The 24,988-nt window shown below is 39.7% G+C and overlaps 1 protein-coding gene across 1 annotated transcript in view; it reads right to left on the bottom strand.

Moving 5' to 3' along the window:
• The window catches only part of Maged1 (MAGE family member D1), a 35,148-nt gene extending 12,184 nt beyond the window's left edge, over positions 1-22,964 (bottom strand). The window contains exon 1 of the mRNA XM_042665790.1: positions 22,908-22,964. The gene's annotated coding sequence lies outside the window, so the exon portion shown is untranslated. The remainder of the gene's footprint in view (positions 1-22,907) is intronic.
• Between the last annotated feature and the right edge of the window lie 2,024 nt (positions 22,965-24,988).

Below are 24,988 nucleotides of genomic sequence, written 5' to 3'. Positions count from 1 at the left end.
AGAAATGCAATTTTGAGGTTTTATAGTAAATTCATGTTAGTTTTACCAAAAACTACTGAACTTTCCTGGAGCAATCTTATCACTCCATCAGCATTATCTACCCAGCATTTGTTATCTATATTTTTAGCAACTGATGTGTAGGAACATCTCAGTGTGGTTTTGATACCCCTAATTTGTGGTTTTGATATCCCTAATCATTTAATATGTGGATATTTTTCCATGTGCTTATTTTCCATCCATGTATATTTTGCCCATTTTTGAATTTTTTTTGACTTTTTAAAAGGTTGCTTTGATAAACTATACTCATAAGTTGACATATTGAATTGTTAACTATTTAATGATAATAAAAGTGTAATTAAAGACAATAAAAATAAATTATGAGCCTTTTCGTCAAATATTGTGTTTTCTCTTGATTTATAGCTTGACTTTTCATCCTTTTCATACAGTTTTTTTGAGAAGTTAGGCCTTCCCACCTAGGCAAAACATAGCATTAGGGAGGGGCTCCAAAATGGTTCAAGTTCGAAGGTGAAGGGGGGAAAGCATGACTCAACAAGATGCATGTTCCATGAGGGAGGTAGAGGATGACTCATCAAGATACTAGTTCAATGGTGGAGATGATGACTCAGCAAGAGTCTTGCCCCTTGTGGCTATGTCCTGGTGAGTGCCTCTATCCACTCAAGAGCCCCTTCTGTATTCTTTTTTTTTTTCTGTCAGTCATGGGGCTTGAACTCTGGGCCTGGTACTGTCCCTGAGCTCTTCAGATCAAGGTGAGCACTCTACCACTTGAGCCACAGCACCACTTCCAGTTTTCTGTTGGTTAATTGGAGATAAGAGTCTCACAGACATTCCTGCTTGGGCTGGCTTTGAACCGTGATCCTCAGTCTCAGCCTCCTGAGTAGCTAGGATTAACATGTGGCTCATTCTGTATTCTTGTACTGCATGGAGATGGGAGAACCAATTGTGAGATTCCACTTGGTGCATGTCTACTCCTTGACCAACTCAACCAGGATACTCTAAAGGGAAAGAGGCAAGGGACATCAGAAAAATCCTCATGGAACTCAGTTTATGACAGACGTTTCCAGATTTCATGTTATGAAACAAAGCTGACCTGAGAAATGCTGAAAAAATGGTCTATTCCTACCCAATCATAGCATATGTATTTGCATATGGATAAGTGCAAGTAATACACATCATCTGAATTTTTTTGACAGTGCTGGGGCTTGAACTCTGGGCATGGGCATTGTCCCTGAGGTCCTTTTGCTCAAAGCTAGCACTCTACCATTTGAGCCACAGCCCTACTTCCAGGTTTTCTGGGATTAATTGGAGATCAGAATCTGACAAACTTTTCCTACCCAGGCTGGCTTTAAACTGCTATCCTCAGATCTCAGTCTTCTGAGTAATTAGGATTTCAGGCATGAGCCACTGGCACCTGTATAATCTGAGACTTTTGCACATAGCACAATATTCTATCACAATTATTCTGACAACATTTTGCATAACATTATAAAGCCGCCTACTCTGGATATTCCATCATAGACATTTACCTACTTGACTAAAAAAATATCATTTCTATTTATTTTTGTTCATTAAATTATCATTGTGGAACCCCCAACACACACACACACACACACACACACACACACACACACACACACACACACACACCTCTGTACAAATGCTCTTTTGTTTCCTTATGGTATGTTATTAGAAGTAGAATTATTCAGGCCACCTGAAGTGGCTCATATTTGTAATGCCAGCAACTTTGGAGGAAGGTATCAAGATTGCAGAGGCAAGCCTGGCAAAAATGAGACCACATAACTTGCATTTCCACTTGGACGTTTCCCAAGATAGAAGTATGACCTTAAGATACCCTTAGAATATGTGGGTACATATCTGGCCCAAATTCTTCCTCAAATCCCTAATTTTGAATGAGTTTCTTATTCTCGGGAAGAACTCATGTGATAACAACAACAAAAGCAACTGTCATGAACACAACTTGATATCTAATACATAGCAATAGAGAAGGTCAAAAAAGTGTAAAAGGAACAAGAAAACATTTAAAAAATGAACCAAGGAAGTGGAGGTGGTTCAAGTGGTAGAATACTAGCCAGGAGAAAGCCAGGCCATAGCATAAGGTCTTCAGATTACAGTAGAACATTCCCATCCCCACAAATTGAACAGAAATATGAGACAATAGTTTTCAAGACATTAGACACCAGTCAATGAAAAATAGTGATCCTTGACATGTTGAAAATGTAGAGCCCTTACTGCTTAAGAGGCACCTCAGACAGAGGTGACTGAGATGGAAGACAGGAAAAGTCCAAGGTTGCTGAAGTTCACAGAACCTATTGCCAGAAAGGAGAAAGTTATACATAAGAGAACTCTAGAGATCTTTGAAGGATTGCCAGCAGAGTATGGATCAGTAAATTTATAAAAGGAAAGTACCAAAAATTACAGAAAGAACCAAATGAAAGGATTCAAGATAATAAGTGCCAAAAATGATTAGAGGCTGGGCACAGGTGGCTCACACCTGTGATCTTAGCTACTCAGGAACCTGAGATCAGAAGATCACAGTTCAAAGCCAGCAGGAAAGTCCATGAGACTCTTATTTCCAATTAACCACCAGAAAACTGGAAATGGCACTGTGGTTCAAAAGCTGGAGCACTCACCATGAGGTGAAGAGTTCAGGGACAGACAGCATCCAGGCTCAGAGTCCAAGCCCCATGATTGACAAAAAAAATGACTAGAGGAAACAAGTACTAGAAGTTCAAACAGTTCTCGGGACCATGTTAGTTCCCACCAACTAAAACCAAATAGTTCTTAATTCATGTGGCATGGGATATTTATTTATATGGGCCTGGCCTCTGCAGTTGTGGCTAATAAGTTTTCAGCTTATTTCTTGCGTGGCCCTGTCTAACAAATTATTTTGTATGTGTGTTCTAATCCTGGAGCTTGAAATCAGGACCTGGGCACTTTTTTGCTCAAGTCTAGTACTCTAGGGGCTGGGAAGTTGGCTCAGTGATAGAATGCTTGCTCACATGCATGAAGCCCTGGGTTCGATTCCTCAGCACCACATAAGCAGAAAAAAGCTGGAAGTGGTGCTGTGGCTCAAGTGGTAGAGCGCTAGCCTTGAGCTGAAGAGCTCAGGGACAGTGCCCAGGCCCAGAGTTCAAGCCCCATGACCAACAAAAAAAAAAGTCTAGTATTCTACTATTTGAACCACAACTCCACTTTCAGCATTTTTTGGTGTTTAATTGGAGATAAGAGTATCCTGGACTTTCCTGCCTGGACTGGCTTTAAACCTAGATCCTCAAATCTCAGCCTCCAGAGTATCTAAGATTACAGGCATGAACTAGTAGCATCCAGCTTGCCTAACAAATTCTTAAAGGCAAAACTTTGGGCTGGGTGTAGTGACTAATGCCTGTAATTCTAACTATGCAGAGGTGGATATATCAAGGATAGCAGTTACCAGGCCAGCCAATGCAACCAATAAAAAGCTGGGCAAAGTAGCAAGAGCCTGTCATCCTTGCTACGTAGGAAGCATAGATAGGAAGAACATCATCCAGGCCAGCCTGGGCATAAACATAAAGATTCTATGAAAACAATAAAGCAAAAAAAAAACTAGAAGGGCATGGCTCAAAGTAGTCTAACACTTGCCTTGCAAGTATAAATCCCTGAGTTCAAACTCTAGTACTGAAAAAAAAAGACTTGAAAATATCTATTTTAAATAAGTGTACCGCCAAACAAAGCTCAGGAAGATTTATATAAACATTAAAACATCTAACACCAAAAACCAAATCTCTAGCAAAATTTCATACTAAAAATATGGTCAGACCTATTCATACACTCATTCAAAATTTTCATTCACTGTGATCTCATACATTCTCAAGTGTGTTATTCTGTCCTCATGGACAGACAGACTTCCCACTTTCCTTAGCATTACACACAGATCTATCAGTCCCTATCTTCCACTATCATATTATACTTATCCAGACTACCCATTCTGCAATCCTAGTATTCAAAATGTTCCACATACATTTTCACATATAATGATCCCAGTGTCTCATTATCATCCTGTCCTTTCCCTACATGATCATTACTTTTCCTTTCTCGCACACACAACCTTATGCATGCACATAATCAATTCTTATTATTCATATTACCATATATACGGTGACAAATACCACTATCATTCTTAGCTCTCCCTGTGACTTTCACTCCCTTTGTTCCTGCTTACATTAGCACAGGGATTTCCAGTTCTCAACTATTACTCATATTGTCCTCTTGTTACCATTATCACACAAACTTTCCCACATACTTTCACTTTACATTGTTATAATATTCTCCATGAAACACATGACCTAGATCACCCATCCAATTAAATGTCATTCTAATTTCCTCTCTTCTCCTCTTCTCTGGAATTCCTTTACTTTCCCTCTCCCTCTCTACCTTCTTGCCTTCTACCATACCATATACATTATTGTGTTAACCTTACATGAAACCAGATATCATAGTAAATGTCTTTCTTGAAGCCTCATTATAAAATTCTAGCAAGTATTAAGTGAAGGAACATATAGTGCTCAAAATGTACAATGTTAACCAGGCCTTTGTGGCTCATGCCTATAAGTCTAGCTACTCAGGAGGCTGAGATCTGAGAATCACAGGTCAGCCTGAGTAGAAAAGTCTGTGAGACTCTTATCTCCAATTAACTAGCAAAAACCTGTGTAAGTATAGCTCAAGTGGAACAGTGCCAACCTTGAGCAAAAAAGTCAAGTGAGAGTATGAGGCACTGAGTTGAAGACACAGTACTGACGTGTGCACATGCATACACACAACAGTACAATGTTTACTGTTCTCACTTGCTAGATAATGATGAATAAATTTCTTTTGGTACATTTGCATTTAAATAACATTTCCACATTCTTTATTATCCCATTTGTTAGAGTTTTTAATATATTCTTGGTATGTCATTAATTTGAAACTCTGCAGTTGAGCTATTCCTAAAATACCAGTTTTGTTACAGTAAAATTTGATATTTTTGGTCCTGAAGAGCTAGTCAGGTTCAAGCAAATGACAGTACTGAATATATCGCTGAGCTGTGTTATAGAGAACACTTAATCTTACTTCTATTTCCAAGTGGACTATTAATTAGCCTATTTCCAATTAGACTAACACTCCTGATTTTCTCTCCACAGGATGAGGAATGAGTTATATGACAAGTATGTTTAGAATAAACAGTTGAGTAAGCTTGGATTAGGTGCTTACCCTCCGCTTTCCTCCCAGGAGCCTATATGCTTAAGGAAATCCAACATTCTGACTGCCTCCTGGCCTTACAATGATGAACACTTTTGGTTAAAGTCTTATGGTTGTTGTTTTTTTCCCCAGAATTGCTTGTGATTGAGTAAAACTACTATATTTTATGTTCCAGTTTTGTGAAGTCCATACTAAAATCATTTTCTCTAGTCATCTTCATCAGTAAGGAAGATCATGTTTTAATCTTTTTATTTGACTCCCATTATCTTTCCATTTCAATTGCTTCTGAACCTTCTCAGAAAATGAGTACTATCTATTGAAGACCTACAAGTTCCATGTATGATAAGCCAGCAAAGTCATATAAACTCTTTGTTAGAGAAAGTGCTATCCAGATTTTAACACAAATGGAGTACAGTTTTTATTACCACTTAAGACAAATACTGGTAACAGGATCAGGCCTAAACAAGAAAATTGTATTGCCAATACCCCTAGAAGGAATGGTTCCCTAGGACTATGGATTCAAATTCTGAAGAGGTGTTGCTACCTTAATACAGTAAGTGAATAGCAGGGAAAAGTACTAACATCCAAAATATACAAGGAATGCACACAACTCAATGCAATATGTATGTGTATATGTGTGTTAAAAATTAAAAGTCAGGGCTGGGAAGGTGGCTCAGTGGTAGAGCGCTTGCCTTGCATGCTCGAGGCCCTGGGTTCGATTCCTCAGCACCACATAAGCAAAAAGAAAAAAGCTGGAGCCGGGCGCTGGTGGCTCACGCCTGTAATCCTAGCTACTCAGGAGGCTGAGATCTGAGGATCACGGTTCAAAGCCAGCCCGGGCAGGAACGACTGTGAGACTCCTATCTCCAATAAACCACCAGTAAACCGGAAGTGGCGCTGTAGCTCAAGTGGTAGAGTGCTCGCCTTGAGCTGAAGAGCTGAAGGACAGTGCCCAGGCCCAGAGTTCAAGCCCCACGACCGACAAAAGAAAGAAAAAAAAAGAAAAAAGCCGGAAGTGGTGCTGTGGCTCAAGTGGTAGAGCACTAGCCTTGAGCTGAGGAACAATGCCCAGGCCCAGAGTTCAGGCCCCACTACCAGACCCAAAAAAATAAAAATAATAAAATAAAATAAAATAAAATAAATTAAAAGCCAGTTGGTAGAGTGCTATCCAATGAGCAAAAGCAGCAGGTACTGAGTTTGAGTGCCAGTCTCAGACTTAAAAAAATTAAAAGCCAAGTGCTAGTGTCGTACGCCTGTTATCCTTCTCAGGAGGCGGAGGTCTGAGGATAGCAGCTCAGGTAGGAAAGTCCATGAGACTCTTATCTCCAATTAACCAGCAAAAAATTGGAAGTGGAGCTGTGCCTCGAGGGGTAAAGCACTGGTGTTAAGCAAAAAAAAAAAAAAAAAGCTCAGGGTCCGAGTACACTGGTGGCTCATGCCTCCTAGATACTTAGGAGGCTGAGATCTGAGGATTGCAGATTGAAAGCAGGAAAGGCCAAGAGACTCTTATCTCCAATAACTACAAGTGTTGCTATGGCTCAAATAGTAGAGCACTAGCCTTTAGGAAAAGAAGTTCAGGGACAGTGTCCAGGCTCTGAGTTCAAGTCCCAGGACTGGCATAACAAAAATGAGGCAAAGGATCTGAACAAACAAGAGTGCAATGCAAAACACGCACCCATACATGCACGCATACCAAGCTTTTCTTTAATATGCAATCTGAAAATATTTTTTCTGATAAGCTAAGAATATTGGAGAACATTAGTTACAGCATTGGTGAAACTGATAACATAAAAATCAAAAATATATTTGGAGTTATAATTTATAATTCTCATTAATCTTACTCTTCCATGAAACCAACTAAAAAAGAATTTGGTATTCAAGACTGACATTTAGCAAGCTGCTGTGAAAGAAACTGAGGAAGAAACTATGGCAATCTAAGTGTTGTTCAATAATGCAAATATGTATGTGTGCATACACATACATATATACATATATATTATATGCATTTTACATGTGAGAGTTACAGTACTCATCAATGAACAACATGTTCAATAATTATAGTGTCCCATCCTATTTAAATGACCCATGGGTGGTACATATTGACCCTAGAAAGAACTGCTTATGTTGTGTTTAATTTGGGGTGGTTGTGTTTTGCAGTTATTATCTACAGTCATTTTAGAATGTGGTAAAGAACAATGGTATGTACCCTTTTCTAAACATCCTGGATAATGTGGTCTAGGGAAAGTAGGCAAAATGAACATCCTACTATGAGTAAGATTTTGGCAATGAATAGCTACTCTGGTGTTCACTGCATTATCATTACACAACACTGGCTAAAAATTGAAACTTAATGTACATATGTGTATGGATAAATGTATGTGTATGTTTTATGTGTGAATTTCATTTATATCTTAACATAATTTTCATTAAAAGCAATTGTATACATGTTCTACAGTTATAAACAGGATATGGTGTGTTTTAATTGTTTCATTATTTCTAATATTGGAGCCTTCATACCTCATGCAAGTTTATGTCTGAGGCCATGAGGAGTAACTGATATTCCATAGCAGAGCTGAGTATGTGGTTCTCCATACTCCTCCGATAACTTATTGTACAATTACATTAATAATAAAATATTGTTTCCAACATTAAATAGTTAAAGGAAATATTCAGAGCTGTAAGATAATTCCAAAAACATTAAATAACATTATCTTATATTGTATTATTTTTCTAAGCTAGTTTTTCATGGACACTGATGAATTCTGGATGTTTCTTAAAACTACCAAAGAAATCAATAAAATAATAACCTACTAATATCTATATAACAAGAGTATCAAAAGGATGATCAAGAGAAGGGAGAACAAAGAAGCATGTATTCTATGTGAATATGTTGTTCTGGGAATTATTTTGTTACAGACTTAATCACAGTCCACAATTTACTTTTAAAAATATAAGCAGTATAAAATTGTTTAAATACAAGTAGTATCTATACTTTACAATGGTCTCAATATAACATCTTATGCGAAGTATTCAGATGACATTACATACTTTTTACACTGAAAAAGAAAAACACAACTTCCAGGATCAGGAGTAAAAATAATCCAGATTGGACAAGGACAGAAAGCTCTAGAAAAGAGATTTCTAGAAAGTAGATTTTTTTTGTTGGATAATATGACTTATTTGAGCATATTGCAAAATTAAGAAAATAGATATATGATACGTCTAATGGAAACACGGATAGACAAATAGTAAGTATGTAGATGAAAGGAAATAAATGCAGAAATTATACAAATATATGAAAGAAATAATCACAGTTTAATTATCTGCCTCATTAGTGTGACAAGTGTTTGCACAACCACACAGTCTACACACCATCATTAAGCAATAGGCAAATATAACAATTTTGAAAGGAAAAAAAGGGAAGTGGGGAGAAAAGGTAAAATTTTAATACTTCATCTACCCTAAAAAGCAACAGCTAATGCATGAAATAATTAAACCAAGAAATAATTGTATAGCTATATTGTTTAGACTTGAGATTTTTAAAAAACTGGCTAGCTATAAAATTTATACAAAACTGTATACAAATATAGTCTGAGCAGGAAAGTCTGTGAGACTCTTAACTCCAATTAACCATCTGAAAACTAGAAGTGGAGCTGTAGCTTAAATTGCTAGAGTGCTAGCCTTGAGCTAAAAAGCTCAGGGACAGTGCTCAGGCCCTGAGTTCAAGCCCAAGGCCAACAAAAAAAAAAGGAGGAAGGAAGGAAGGCAGGAAGGAAGGAAGGAAGGGAGAGAGGGAGGGAAGGAGGGAGGGAGGGAGGAAGAAAGAAAGAGTTTTGTTTTGTTTTTTCTTTTTGTCTTCTTTGTTCATTTATTGGGCTTTGGTGAGGGAGGGTGGGAGGTGGTGGTGGTGGTAAGGAAAGGCATAGAAAGGGAAGGACAAAGGGTGAACAAATGCAGTAGCAGTACTCATTAGACACTATGTGGAAATAACTATAGAACTTGCAGATGAAAACAGGAGGGGAAAAACTGGGAGAGAGGAAGGAAAGGGTGACATTGTCCCAAAAAAATGTACTCATTATCGGACTTAGGAAACAGTAACCCCTCTGTACATCACCTTTATAATAAAAAATATTAATGAAAAAAATAGTAAAAAAAAAAACAAAAAAAAACAAATATAGTCTGGAGGTAGGAAAAGGTGAAACTAAGTACTGATCATCTTCATTGGGGTTTTGGGGGGTACTAGGGTTTTGAATTCAGACGAGCTCTTGCTTAGCTTTTTCCTCAAGGCTGGCAGTCTACCACTTGAGCCACACCTCCTCTTGTTACTTGGTTTTCAAGCCATACATAGGTCTTACTAGAATAGACTAACTATTGTTACAAAAACAAGATATATTTTAATTATAAATATATGCATATTGGACATGATAAGTACTGAGATTGACTGGTTTGAGGAACAATAAAACGTGGAAAGGAATCCAACCTCTCATTAACACCAGGGGTCGTTTTTTTTCCTCTTTTGCAATTGGTTGGTAGAGGGATTCCAATGTAGGGTCATGGACTCAAGAGACAGAAGATAGAAGAGAACTTATTCTTGGAAATACTTGCCACAAGAGGGCACAACTAGAATGCACTTAGATCCTATAGTTGCCTTCCCACCTCTCTTGTGATTCATTCTCAGCTTTTTTCACCCTTCCTTAAAATGCGTAGATCTGGGCAATTCTACTTTGAACGCTTTTGTTTCTATGCTTGTTTTTTGTTTTATAAGACAGGGTTTCCATATGTAGCACAGGATGGATCTGAACTCAGGACACTCCTGCCTCATCTTCTTAGTACTGAAATTACAGGTATCACCACTCCTGATCCCTCTTTCTCTGGCCATATCTTCCTCCTCTTTCCCCTTTCCCTTTCCCTTTCCCTTCCCCTTCCCGCTTCCTTGTTCTCTTTAAAATCTCACTCACATACTGTTCTAGGATGATTTCACTCATACCCCCATTAAAACAATCTCTGTCTGGGCACAAGTGGCTCATGACTGGAATCCTTACCTACTAAAGAGGCTGAGATATGAGGATCACACTTCAAAGCCAACTGAGGCAGAAAAAAGCCCAAGAAACTTTTATCTTCAATTAACCAGCATAAAGCTGGAGGCAGAGGTGTGGCTTAAATAGTATAGCGCCAGCCTTGAGCAAAAAAGCCAAGGAAGTGCTGGAAGCCCTGAGTTCAAGCTCCAAATACTGGCATAAACACAATGCTTGATAAGAAATGTACTCACTGGAAGTGGTGCTGTAGCTCAAGTGGTAGAGCGCTCGCCTTGAGCTGAAGAGCTGAGGGACAGCGCCCAGGCCCAGAGTTCAAGCCCCACGACCGACAAAAAAAAAAAAAAAGAAATGTACTCATTATCTTGCCCATGTAATTGTAACCCCTCTATACCGTTTTTTTTCACAATAAAAAAAACCCAACTGTAAACAACCACAACCGCTATACTGGACGACTCCCAGATCTGTACTTTTGTACTGCCGTGGCTTCCTTCAGAGCCATATGATGCCTACCGGTTAATTAGATAATTCCTGCAGGATGTTGCAAAGGGATGTTCAGATATGCTTGTTCAAAACTGAACTAATCACTCTCCACTGCAAGGACTGGTTTTTACCAAAGCACAAAGAAAACAGAACCATCCTAGATCCCTGCTTCCCTATCAGCTTCTCCTATAAATCAGTGGCTGAATTCCTAATGTCTTGCACAGATGGCTTCTCATTTTTTGTCAGTTGTGGGGCTTGAACTCAGGGCCTGAGCACTGTCTCTGATCTTTTGGCTCAAGGCTAGAGCTCTACCACTTTGAGCTACAGTTCCATTTCCGTTTTTTAGTGGTTAATTGGAGATAAAGAGTCTCGTGGGGACTTTTTTTTTTTGCCCAAGATGGCTTTGAACAATGATCCTCAGATCTCAGCCTCCTGAGTAGCTAAGATTATAAGCATGAACCACTGACATCCATCAAGATGTCTTCTCATTTAATTATTACTGTCTTCACCCAGATTTCAACACCTCTTCTCCACTTTAAACATCACATGCTCATCCTCAGGATCTTCCTAAAAAGCAAATCTGATTCTGCCTTAATTCCCTAATTAACATTCTCAAATGTCTCTTTAGTGTTCTAGGTATGATATCCAAGGCTCAGCATAACTCCAATCTAACCTTTATCTCTCTTTTTTTTTATTGCTATTATTATTATTATCTTTAAGGATTTCAATTCAATGGGTCAGTTTATGAACACAATGCATCTTACTCCCAATTCTTTCTTACTATGGCTCCTCTATACTCCAATTACACTATGTTTCTCTAACATAAGACATACTATAGAGATTGAGCATGCTGGCTCATGCTTGTTGTTCTAGTTACTTGGGAAACAGAGGTCAGGAGGACCACCAATCCAGACAAAAGTTTGTGAAACTCTATCCCAATAAAAAAGGTAGACATAGTGTTCATGTCTATAATCCCAGCTATGTGGGAGACATAGGTATGAGGCTTGTGCTCATAGGCAAAAGCAAGGCCCTACATAAAATATAATGTACTGTTTTGCTCATGGTGCTACTGCATAGCCCTAAGTTTCCACTAACATCTACATACTTGTTAATACAACATAAGCTGGGGCTAGGAAGTTGGCTCAGTGGTAGAGCGCTTGCCTTGCATGCCTGAGGCCCTGGGTTCAATTCCTCAGCACCACATAAGCAAAAAGAAAAAAGCGGGAAGTGGCACTGTGGCTCAAGTGGTAGAGCGCTAGCTGAGGGACAGCGCCCAGGCCCAGAGTTCAGGCCCCACGACCGGACCCCAAAAAAAAAAAAAAAAAAAAAGCTAAGCAAGAGTAAAGCCCTAAGTTCAAGCACCAGTATCAGCACCAAAAAAAATCTAAAAAGTCAAATGTGGCAGTACACATCTATTAGCTACATGGGAAACATAAAAAGATTACAGTCCAGGATGGCCCAGGCATAAACTTGAGACCACATTCAAAAAATAACTAAAGCAAAAGAGCTGGGAACATAATTCAAGTGGTAGAATGGCTTCTGGCAAGTTACAGACCTTGAGTTCAATCTCTTGGGGGTGTGGCGGGGGTGGGGGGGAGGACAGAGGGAGGGACAGAAGGAAGGAGGGAGGGAGAAAAAAGAAAGAGAAGATGGCAGGGAGGGAGGGAGGAAGCCAGGGAGGGTGAACAAAATAATTCTTGAGACACCAAGTTAAGAATCCTGCCTTCCCTTCCTTACCTGAAGTTTCTGGAAAGGCTAAAAGAATACAATTTGGAATAATCTCAGTGCTAAATTGACACATAAAATTATATTATTCCATATTTTTCTAAAATTCTAAGTACTCATTTTTGAAATGGTAATGCTTATTTGAGAACCAGAGACAGATTTGCAAAGGTAACAGTGTTAAACACACTCTTCAAAAACCATACTATATATGGAATATGCTCTCTTACTCAATGAGCATTTTCAATTCCAGGTAACAGTGATCTTTCTAAAAGAATAATAATTGGGCTGGGAAAGTGGCTCAGTGGGAGAGTGCTTGCCTTGCATGCATGAGGCCCTGGGTTCGATTCCTCAGTACTACAAAAACAGAAAAACAGAAGTGGTGCTGTGGCTCAGAGTAGTAGAGCGCTAACCTTGAGCTGAAGAACTGAGAAACAGTGCCCAAGCCTAAAGTTCAGGCCTCAAAACCGAACAAAAACAAAAAAAAAAAAAAAGAAGAATTAAAATAATAATCAATGTACCACATGCACCTATTCAAACCTGTCCTTATTAAATTCCAGCCTGTTAATATAAAAAATGCCCTCTATAACTTTGCCTACTATCTATCTCCTACCTGTGTCTTTATCTATTAACTTAAACCTAGTATTAATGATATCTCCATGCAAAAGAATTCCTTACTACCTGTACACTGCAATTTGAAAGCACTCCCCTCCCTTTGAGCTCACAATACACCTCCTTACATCCTCCATCAGCATCCCCTGAACACTGGCTCCAGGACTTCCTGTTGATACTAAAATCTGAAGATGTTCAAGTCCTTTGCATCTTATTTGTACATCACTACACACATCCTCCTATTTGTACTTCAAATCACCTCTAGATGGTGTGTAATATTAGCATAATACACATGATATGTAAATAGGTATTACCATTGTTTAGGCAATAATGACAATGGAAAAAGTCAGCACATGTTTAATATAAAGACATTGCTCTCATCCTTTCTGCAGTTGAATGCACAGGTATGAAACTCAAGGATATAGAGTCCACATATTCAAAAGGATTAATTGTACTTAACCTGTGTAGAGCATCAGCCATAAGCAAAAAAGCTCCAAATTCAAGCCCTACCATCAGCACAAAAAAATTATAATTTTACTTAAAAGTTTCCTTACAAAAATACAATTATCCAGCACTGCTGGCTCACGCCTGTAATCCTAGCTACTCAGGAGGTTGAGATCTCAGGATCGCAGTTCAAAGCCGGCCTGGGCATGAAAAAGTCTATGAGATTCTGATCTCCAATTAACCACCAGAAAACCAGAAGCTGCACTGTGGCTCAAGTGGTGGAGTGCCTGCCTTAAGCTGAAGAGCTCAGGGGCAGCACCCAGGCCCAGAGTTAAGCCCCATGACTGACAAAAAAAATACAATTGCTGGGCTGGGAACGTGGCCTAGTGGTAGAGTGCTTGTCTAGCATGCATGAAGCCCTGGGTTCAATTCCTCAGTACCACATAGACAGAAAAAGTCAAAAACAGTGCTGTGGCTCAAGTGGTAGAGTGCTAGCCTTCAGCAAAAGAAGCTCAGGGACAGTGCCCAGGACTGAGTTCAAGACCTAGGACTGGCCAAAATAAAAAAAAAAGAATACAATTGCTATGAGTTTTGAAGCCAGAAACCTGGATTTGAATCCCAGTTCAGCAGACTACTGTAAGTGAATTCACCCTGATTTAAGTTTATCCACCTCACAGGGTTGTTGACATGATCCTGAGAACTGTACAAAGCCTCAGAGACAAGGCACAAAATGCATCGTCAATATCCAAGTATTTTCTTAAGTTTTTTCATGTTGTAAGTAGAAAATGAAAATTTCATGGTATGCTAGATTGTTACTGTTCACAGAGTAAGACCTGGGAATGCACATCTGGTAAGCAGAAAGTGGACTACACCATGCAGGCATAGACAAAATTTATTAAAATATCACATGCTTATATACAACATGCAGACATAAAAGTAATTCTTCACTCAGGGGGCAGAAAGTTAATCTTAGTTTTACAGGAATACAGACAGTGAGAGTTAACCTTTAGTTCGTGAGCACGAAGAGTTAATCCTCATCAACAAATTTGAGGTAATTCCAGTGATCAAAGGTTACAAAGAACAAAAGCAAGGTATAGGTGGGCTTCCTCAGACAAACAAAGGGAGTCTAGAGGCATTGTTCTACAGGATTCATCGCAAGAGGACAAAGGGCACTTTCCACATACCTTCACCTGAGGCTTATGACATCCAGACTTAGGCCCAGACTTGGAAGGGGTGTTTCCCTCTCCTCCCCAGGGAATGCATGCCTGCATATGCACCCTCACAGAACACAAGTCCTCTGATCGGGTCGCAAGAGCCAGTACCTCTGATACTAGATAAAATAGAAGAAGCTACTCTTCTATGAAGGCTATAGCATTAATTTAACCAGTTATGAATCTATTCCTTTCCACTTGTACCCTTTCTCTAGCTCTACTATATATAGACCATGGAGTAGCCTCTCAAATGTCCATTTGTTTCTGTACTTCTCTAGGTCAAATCTAGGTGGCACATGCATCTAGTCAGCTCCTAGGTCTAAATGAGCACTTGCTCTCAGGTCCCACTCAAGAGAATTCTAAACCATTGCCAGGTGAACAGATACTTTCAAGGCAAAAGTCAGTTCTTTTACATCATCTCTTCCAGAAAGCCTTCTCTGAGATACCAGTTTGAGTTAGAGGATACTACAGTTTCTGTTGCTACCACTGCACCCTTCCATCAATGTCATCCCAGACTCAGTGGAAAATAGTATCCTAATTATCCATTAATTATCTACTAATTAATGAACTGTCTTAAGGCTTCTAATCAATCCATCTCTATTGGTCTTCTACCATAGATGTTCTAAGCCTGTACACATTTCCCTGTCTCACCTTCTCTGATTTCTTCCTTTCTTCACTCAAATTCTTTTCTGCTGGGGCTCCAGGAAAAATATTCTTCTGATAATCAGAAACATAGCAGGCCATATTAAAGTGGCACTCTTCATGAAGTGATAAAGTGTCAATCTTCAGTGAAAAATCAAGAGAGAGAATGAGATCCTGAGATCAATCCCTAGTACGTGGGTACATGCACATGCATGTGCACACACACACACAAACACACTCAAAAAAGGTTGCTCACAGTTATGGAAGCTGAGAACACAACATGAAAAGGCTGTATCAATTCTGCCACTTGTGAAGACTCAAAAGACTTGTGAAGACTCAACAGCATCACAGTTGGGCACACTTAAGAAGGAGTGATCCCCTAGCAAGATAGAAAGCCAGAAAGCAGGGCGGGCATCACTCTGGTTTTATAACTCAAGTGTCATACATAACCTTAAGATCTATGTTAATTCCTTCCAAAATTAGTGCACTTAGTGACTAATCACTATTCACCAGGCCTCACCTATTAAAGGTTCCACCAACCTCCATTATTATCATACTAAGGATCAGGCCTCCAACACACAAACCTTTCTAGAACAAGCCACATACAAAGCATAGCACAAGCTATCCGGATTCCCCCTTGCCCTTCTTCCCATCTGGAATATTTCCTTTGTGACCTCTAGAATCCTTCTTAGAAAATAAACCTGCCAGCTGGGCGCCGGTGGTTCACGCTTGTAATCCTAGCTACTCAGGAGGCTGAGAACTGAGGATAACAGTTCAAAGTCAGCCCAGTCAGGAAAGTCTGTGAGACTCTTATCTCCAATAAACCACTAGAAACCGGAAAAGGCGCTATGGTTCAAGCGGTAGAGTGCTCGCCTTGAGCTGAAGAGCGCAGGGAAAGCATCCAAGCCCAGAGTTCAAGCCCCACGACCGACAAAAAAAAGAAAAGGAAAGAAACCTGCCTATACTTTTCAATAATTAATTATACATTTTCTTCACCTCTTGCCCACAAATGAGACATGGGTATGTCCTAAGCCTGCTTATTTTCCCATTACCCTAAGCTCCCAAATGCCTAACTGCTAAGCCACAACACTGGTATGCCCCCAAACCTGTGTGTAGCATTCTATTTAAGCAATATGCTAGATGGACAGCCTCAGGTAGTTTGGTTCACAAAACAGAGAACAGCACATGATGTGAAGAGCCAACAGGGCAACTGTAATGGCCAAATGATAATAAAGAAAGAAGATAACCAGATACTGGTGGCTCCTATCTATAATCCTAGCTACTCTAGAGGCTGAGATCTAAATATCAGTGTTTGAGGCCAGCCTAGACAGAAAAGTTCATACAATTCTTATCTCCAATTAACCATTCAAAATGCTGGACATGAAATTTTGGCTCCAGTTGTAGAGCACCAGGCTTGAGCAAATAAAGCTCAGGGACAGTTCCAGGCCCTGAGTTTAAACCCCAGTAACAATACAAGGCAGAAAGAGGAAGAGGCAGAGAGAAAAGAAGGAAAGTAAGAAGGAAAGAAAGGAAGAGGAAGAAAGGAAAAAAAGAGAGGAAGAGAAAGAATGGAGAAAGAAAAGGAAAGAAGGGAGGGACAGAAAGGAAGGAAAGGAAAGAATGAAAGGAAAGGGAAAAGGAAAGAAGGAACAAAAGGAAAGAACGAAGGAAACATTTCCTGGAATGCCTTTGACTTATGAATACATAGAGGTATACCCAGGGTATGAAACAGGTTAACACAAACAGGATGAACAGAGATCATGTGAGAACCCACAATAAATATGCCATTATTTTCAATGTAGTATATTAGAAATTTATACTCATTACTTATGGAGATTACAAAAATTATAGTACAAAGTAGTAAAAATAAGAAAGCACAAAAAATTAAATCTCCCAACAGCAAATCCTCAAAGAAACAACTGTCCAATAAATAAGTGGGCTAAAGACTTAAAGAGAAACTTCTCTGAAGAGCAAAGGATGGCCAACAGACACATGAAGAAATACTCAACCTCCCTAGCTATAAAAGAAATGCAAATCAAAACAACATTGAGATACCACCTCACCCCAGTTAGAATGGCTAGAATCAAGAACTCTAATAACAACAGATGCTGGAGGGGATGTGGACAGAAGGGAACTTTACTACATTGTTGGTGGGAGTGTAAACTTGTTCAACCACTTTGGAAAGTAATATGGAGGTTCCTCAAAAGACTCCACATAGAGCTTCCCTATGACCCAGCAATCCCACTTTGGGACATTTACCCAAATGATCACAAACAAGACCATACTAAAGCTACCAGCACAACTATGTTTATTGCAGCATTATTTACTATAGCTAAGATATGGAACCAACCCAGATGCCTCTCAATAGATGAATAGATCAAGAAAATGTGACATATATACACAATGGAATTCTATGCCTCCATCAGAAAGAATGACATTACCCCATTTGTTAGGAAATGGAAAGACTTGGAAAAAATTATATGAAGTGAAGTAAGCCAGACCCAAAAAACATAGGTCCCATGGTTTCCCTTATTTGCAATAACTAGTTTATGTCTGAGACAAACAGAAACTGTCTGACAAGTTTATGTTAGGTGAAATGAACCCTAAGATAAGGATTCAAATGTTTTTTTCTTTCTTGTGATTGTTTCTAACATATTTATAAGATGATTTCTTTTTTGCTTTGTATGTACCTCCCCCAGGGTATTAGCCCTGCTTTCACTGTATTTGATGTTGATATAATTTGTGGAGGGAAAGGGAAAAAACAAACTGTTTAAATAGGGTTACAGGTGAACCCATTACAACGAGATGTACAAGACGTTATGTCGAAAAACAAACTTTAGAACTTTGGCGGGGTAGAGGGTAGAGGGGTGGGGATGGTGATGGTAGGGGGGTGTGGGGGTGGGGTGGAAAGGGGAAGGGATGCTATGGGGAAACAAAGGAGGAGGCAACAATGCTTGATAAGAAATGTACTCACTATCTTGCCCATGTAATTGTAACCCCTCTGTATGGTATTTTCACAATAAAAAAAATAAAAAAAAAATTTTAAAGAAAGCATTGAGAGGCTGGGAAGATGGCTCAGTGGTAGAGCACTTGTCTTGCATGCATGAGGCCCTGGGTTCGATTTCTCAGCACCACATAAGCAAAAAGAAAAAAGCCGGAAGTGGCACTGTGGCTCAAGTGGTAGAGTGCTAGCCTTAAGCTGAAGAGCTGAGGGACAGCACCCAGGCCCCCCCCCAAAAAAAAGAAAGCATTGAGCTAAAACATAAGCACTACTTATTTTAACTATGTTGTTTGGGGGGGAAAAGTAGGGATTGTGCTGGTCTTGTGGCTTGAATGCAAGACCCAGGCATTGTCCCTGAGCTTTTTATGCACAAAGCTAGTGTTCTACCACTTGATATAGTTCCACTTTCAGCTTTTTATTTTTTTGTAATATACTGAAGATAAGAGTCTAATGGACTTTCCTGACTGAGCTGGCTTTGAACCTGAGATCTCAAACTCTTGAATAGCTAAGATTACAAGCATGAGGGGCTGGGAAGTTGGCTCAGTGGTAGAGCATTTGCCTTGCATGCCTGAGGCCCTAGGTTCAATTCCTCAGCACCATATAAGCAAAAAGAAAAAAGCTGGAAGTGGCGCTGTGGCTCAAGTGGTAGAGCACTAGCCTTGAGCTGAAGAACTGAGGAACAGCGTTCAGGCCCCACAACCGGACCCAAAACATAAATAAATAAATAAATAAAAAGATTACAAGCATGAGTCATCAGTGCCTTTTCTTAAATGTGTTTTAGTTTTAATAAAATAACTAAAAATATAGTCAGACACAGAACATTAAATGCAAATTTTCCAGTACTGGAGATTAAACACTGGGCTCCATGTGTGCCAGGCAAGTGCTCTACCACTTGAGCCACTCCCTTAGTACTAAGTCTTATATAAATTCTTGCTGAATTAATGGTTAAATAAACAAATGAACACCATATTTAGTAATGATCTCAGCTTCTGGAGTAGCTAGGATTACAGTAGTAAGCCACCAGTGCCTGGCAGAACTGATAATTTTAAAAATTGACAATCAATTATCAATTATATTAAAACTTGATCATTTATTTTGTCAGTCATAGGGCCTGAACCTTGGGCCTGGGCGCTGTCCCTTAGCTCTTCAGCTCAAGGCTACCGCCCTACCAGTTGAGCCACAGCACCACTTCCAGCTATTTCTGCTTATGTGGTGCTGAAGAATCAAACCCAGGGCCTCATGCATGAAAAGCAAGCACTCTACCACTGAGCCACCTTCCCAGCCCCCCAAGAAATTGATACTTTTTAAATGATCAATTATTGTTCATTTACAAAATCATCAAAATACTGAATCTGGTAAGAAATAAAACCACACAACTACAATCATATGGTCTTTAAAAAAGACCTAATACACTGAAAAAAGACTCACTAACAAGTAGTGCTGGAAAACTGGCTAATTGCATGCCATAACTGAAATTAGACACCTATCTCTCACTCTGTACAAATATCAATTCCAAGTGAATCAAAGATCTTAATTCAAGAAAGATTTGAAACCTTACAACTATTACAGGAAAATAGAAAAAACTCTAGAAGATATAGGTAGATAATTATTTTCCAATAGTTCAGCAAATAAGAGCAGGCATATATGCATATGACTATATAAAATTTAAATTTTGGCAGCTGACAATATGGCTTAGTGGTAGAGTGCTTGCCTAGCATACATGAAGGCCTGGGTTCAATTCCTCAGTACCACATAAACAGAAAAAGCTGGAAGTAGCGCTGTGGCTCATGTGGTAGAGTGCTAGTCTTGAGCACAGAAAGGCTCAGGGACAGTGCCCAGGCTCTGAGGTCAAGCCCAAGGATTGGCAAAGAATAAAACTTAAATTTTTGGCTGGGAGCCTTAGCTACTCAGGAAGCTGAGATTCAAGGCTAGATGAACAAAGCCAGCCTTGGCTGGCAAATCAAATATCTTATATACAGTTAACCACCAAAAAGCCAGAAGTGAAGGTGTGGCTCAAGTGGTAGAACACCAACTTTGAGCAGAAAAGCTCAAACAAAAACATTAGAGAGGGGCTGGGAAGGTAGCTCAGTGGTAGAGCACTTGCCTTGCATGCCTGAGGCCCTGGGTTGGATTCCTCAGCACCACATAAGCAAAAAGAAAAAAGCCGGAAGTGGCACTGTGGCTCAAGTGGTAGAGCGCTAGCCTTAAGCTGAAGAACTGAGGGACAGCGCCCAGGCCCAGAGTTCAGGCCCCACTACCGGACCCCCCCCCAAAAAAAAAGAACATTAGAGAGAAAAAAAAAGAATATTAGGCCCTGAGTTCAAGCCCTCATATCAGCACAAAATAATTCTATACATCGAAAGAAACAATTAAGCCAGGCACCAGTGGTTCATACCTGTAATCATAGGTACTCAGGAGGCTGAGGATCACAGTTCAAAACCAGCCCGGGCAGCAAAGTCCATGAGACGTGAGACTCTTATCTTCAATAAACCACCAGAAAACGGGAAGTGGTGCCCAGACCCAGAATTCAAGCCCCACAACCCACCCCCAAAAAAGGAAAAAAGAAACAATTACCAGAATCAAGAGACAACTCACAGAATGGAAGAAAATCTTTGGATAATTCTATGGATAAAAGATTAATACTCAGGTTATAAAAAGAGCTGAAAACTTTGAACTCCAGAACAAATAATGCAACAGTTTTCATGAAGGAATACAAATGGCTAATAAAAACATGAAGAACTGTTCAAAATCCGGATTCCATTTCAGTGGCAATCATCAAGAAAACAAACAACAAAGCCAGGCACAAAAGTTCAGGAACAGTGCTCAGGCCCCAAGTTCAAGATCCAGGACTGGCACCAAACAAAAAAACAAAAACAAACAACGAATGCTGATGAGGATGGGGTGCCTCATACACTGTGGTAATCATCATGTTAAGCAAGAGGTAAGCCAACCCAAAAAGTAAATATTGCATGTTCTCTATCTTTGTGGAATATAACCTAAACTGATGATGATGACAATAGTAATGCTATTGAGACACTTATGTTAGTAGGGAGACTAGGAAAGTATTAGAATGAGGGGAAAAGGAAGGGATACTGAAAGAAGAGGCTGAAATCCACAGGAAAGTTTTTCAAAAGAAGGGAGGGAAGAGCAACGGAAATAAAGGACAAAAATGTATTCCAACATACAGTGTACATATACAGAAATCTCACAATGAAATTCCCTCATAAACATATTGATTTAAAAAATAAAAATAAAAAATTTAAAACTGAAAATGCAGATCACTGAAGTTTGCAGCACATATGGCTAACAAAATAGCCATATACATAATTCAAAAAGAGTTCCTAGCCAGGTGCTGGTGGCTCATGCCTGTAATCCTAACTACTCAGGAGGCTGAGATCTGAGGATCTCGGTTCAAAGCCAGCCCCGTGAGACTCTTATCTCAGGAAGTGGCACTGTGGCTCAAGTGGTAGAGCACTGGCCTTGAGCTGAAGAGCTGAGGGACAGCGCCCAAGCCCAGAGTTCAAGCCTCACGACCGACCAAAAAAAAAAAAAAAAAGAGTTCCTACAGAGTTGAAGGTAACTATAAAATTATTTACGCAATAAATTAACCCATATGAAGTAACATATTTGTGACTGGATGTCATTCTAGCGAAGCACTTCTCCCCTGAAAGGTTTTAGGCGGAATGGAAAAGGTTCTACCTTTTGAAGCAGATAGCGGATTAAGGGCAAAATCCAGTTTGACTCTCCTTCCCAGCCCTCCTTGCCTCCACGCCCCTCCCATTCCCACCACCACTCACCACCATCCTCGGATTCGCCAGAAATTTGGGGGGTTGGCTCTAGGCCAGCATTAGAAAACAAATGAAATGAATGGAAGGCAGAAACCCTGTAATCATAGCTAAAAGATTTTGTTTAAAGTAAAAATAGGTAAACCTTGAATAAATCCCTATAACTTCTATGCTCCTAAAATGAGCTTCTTTGTTCAGTTTCATACACAAGCTTCTTTGCTCATTAAAAAATAAGAAAAGACAAACAAGCACAATATAATCGTGACTTTGAAGTTGCTCAAGCTTTGGGGGAAGATGCATAATTCTCTGGTTAGGAGAGGAGAGAGCGAAAGCAGCTAGGGAGGAAAATACTGGTGCTAGGAGGAGGGTGGAGGGAAGGAAGAATGAGTTGGGGACGGAGCTTGCTAAGTCTGGAGGGTAAAATGTGCCTAGTGAAAAGTGGGTATGAACAATCGAAAAGGAAAAATGCAGGCTCAGGAGAGAAACCGCATAACCACAGGTGAAGAGCTTAAAAAGACAGCAGGAGGGAAGAACGGGAAAATGGGTGTGGGAGTCCATGTCTAATCGACCCCAGTATGGTCGCCAAGAACATCTTACAATGTTTTCCAGGCAGCAAGAGTTCTCATCCTATCCGCCCCCACGTTAAGACAAGAAGGGAAACCTTCCTGTACTTTACTGAGCCTATTTGATGAGAACTACCTGTCCCCTGTTTGACACTCACCTGGGCAAAGAAGGTAGAGACTGCGGCGTGACCAGTACTTAATGCTCTTTCGTTAGACGGAAGCTTTAGCTTCTGCAGCTCCCACCCTCCCGACAACTTCCTGTGTCTCTTGTGTGAGATCAGCGGATGCTTTAATTTCATTGGCTGTCTTACCGGATCCGAACCCGCGTAGCATTGTAAACACGTTGTAGTCAATTCGGGGACTGCAATGTCGCCTCCAAACCTAATATGCACAATTTGTGGCCTAACATTAATTAGCCTTAGAACTATCTCCCATCGACAATTAGCGCACACTAGAAAAAAAATGAGCTGCATGATGAAACAAATAGGGATGGATAGTAGTGGAAAGGGGAAGGGCGAACAGAGAGCATAAAAGAAAAGGTATGTAGACAAACAGGTACACAGGTGAACCCAGAACAAATAAGCTTGTGATTGGTTTGGAAATGGAAATGGGAGATGAGGAAAAGTTATGGAGGGTGAGTCTGATCAAAGTACATTGCATATGTGGTCATATCAAAATCAAACTCCTATGTGTAACTGATGCCAATAAAAATGTAGAAAAAAGAAATATTTTTCATCATCTTAGTCATTTAACTCATAGTTACTTCTACCTCCTGTGACTATGGATACATATTTACCATACAGGTTTAAAATTTTTTTTTTTTTAGTGTAGGTATACTCTTATTTCAATCTTTAAAAAAATCTTAGCTGGGTGCTTGGTTACTCATGGCTGTAATCCTACTCAGGGAGCTGAGAAAAGTCAGTGAAATCCTTATCTACAATTAACCAACAAAAAGCTGGAAATGGAGCTATGGCTAGACTTCAGCACAAACCCTCAGGGACAAAGCCCAGGCCCTGAGTTCAAACCCCAGGACCAGCACAAAACATAAACTTAAATCACATCACTTTTATCTTGTGATATTTTCCACTGAGTCACATGCCATATTCAAATTTCTAAGTAAAGATGAACTTATTTAGAAAACATGTATGCATATTCCCCAAAGACAGGGGAAAAAAACAAAAACAAGAAAAAAATGTTTCAGTAAGAACAGTCCTAGCTGGGAGCTGGTGGCTAATGCCTGTGTAGCTACTCGGGAGGCTGAGCTCTGAGGACTATGGTTCAAAGCCCACCCAGGGAGGAAAGTCAGTGAGACTCTTATCTCCAATAAACTTCTTAGAAAAAAGCCAAAAACAGCACTGTAGCACAAGTGGTAGAGCATTCACCTTGAGAAAAAAGAAACTGGGACAGCACCCAGGCCGAGTTCAATCCCAAAGACTGGCCAAAAGAAGGAAGGAAGGAAGGAAGGAAGGAAGAAAGAAAGAAAGAAAGAAAGAAAGAAAGAAAGAGAGAGAGAGAGAGAGAGAGAGAGAGAGAGAGAGAGAGAGAGAGAAAGAAAGAAAGAAAGAAAGAAAGAAAGAAAGAAAGAAAGAAAGAAAGAAAGAAAGAAAGAAAAAAGTCCCTTTAGAACAAGTTCAGTATTTAGTTAATATGGTCAGTGAAACCATATTTCTCAACTCCAAGCCCAAAAGTTCAGGAGTCCCTTGTTAATTCCAAAAATGTATTACCATATTCCACATAAAGTAACCACATGATGAATGACAGAGAATGGGACGACAGGACAATAATATATCTTCAGCTATGTTCAGAAATACAGACTTTGGCTCAGATTAAATATGGAGAATTGTGATAAGGAAGTGAGAAAGTTATAAGTAGTTAAAATAGTCCTGAGTCACAGATATGTTTGATTGTTATGTGATTGTCTTCCAAAACCACCTCCTTCTGTGAAGGAGAAGTTAACGCTTTCCTACTGTTTAGGAGGATCACAAACAAATGGCCTAGAGGGTGGTTTCCCAAGCTTTGACTGTTATCTCTTTAAGATGATAATTAAGATGTAACTAAGTAGAGCCACTCTGTTAGGCAGTTTACCTTCGTTGACGTGATGCTTACTTGTGAATTCTGATAATAGCAAGGACTTAAGAGGGAGAGGAGCTGTGCCTAGCTTTTAATTAGTTCAGAAGGGCTGAGAAGATGGTTCAGTGGTAGAGTTTTTGCCTCACATGCATGAGGCCCTCTGTTCAAT

This window comes from Dipodomys spectabilis, unplaced genomic scaffold (assembly GCF_019054845.1).
Source record: "Dipodomys spectabilis isolate Male_0828 unplaced genomic scaffold, ASM1905484v1 ptg000345l, whole genome shotgun sequence".
Taxonomy (NCBI): Eukaryota; Metazoa; Chordata; class Mammalia; order Rodentia; family Heteromyidae; genus Dipodomys; species Dipodomys spectabilis.
This window is presented reverse-complemented; position numbering and strand designations above follow the sequence as displayed.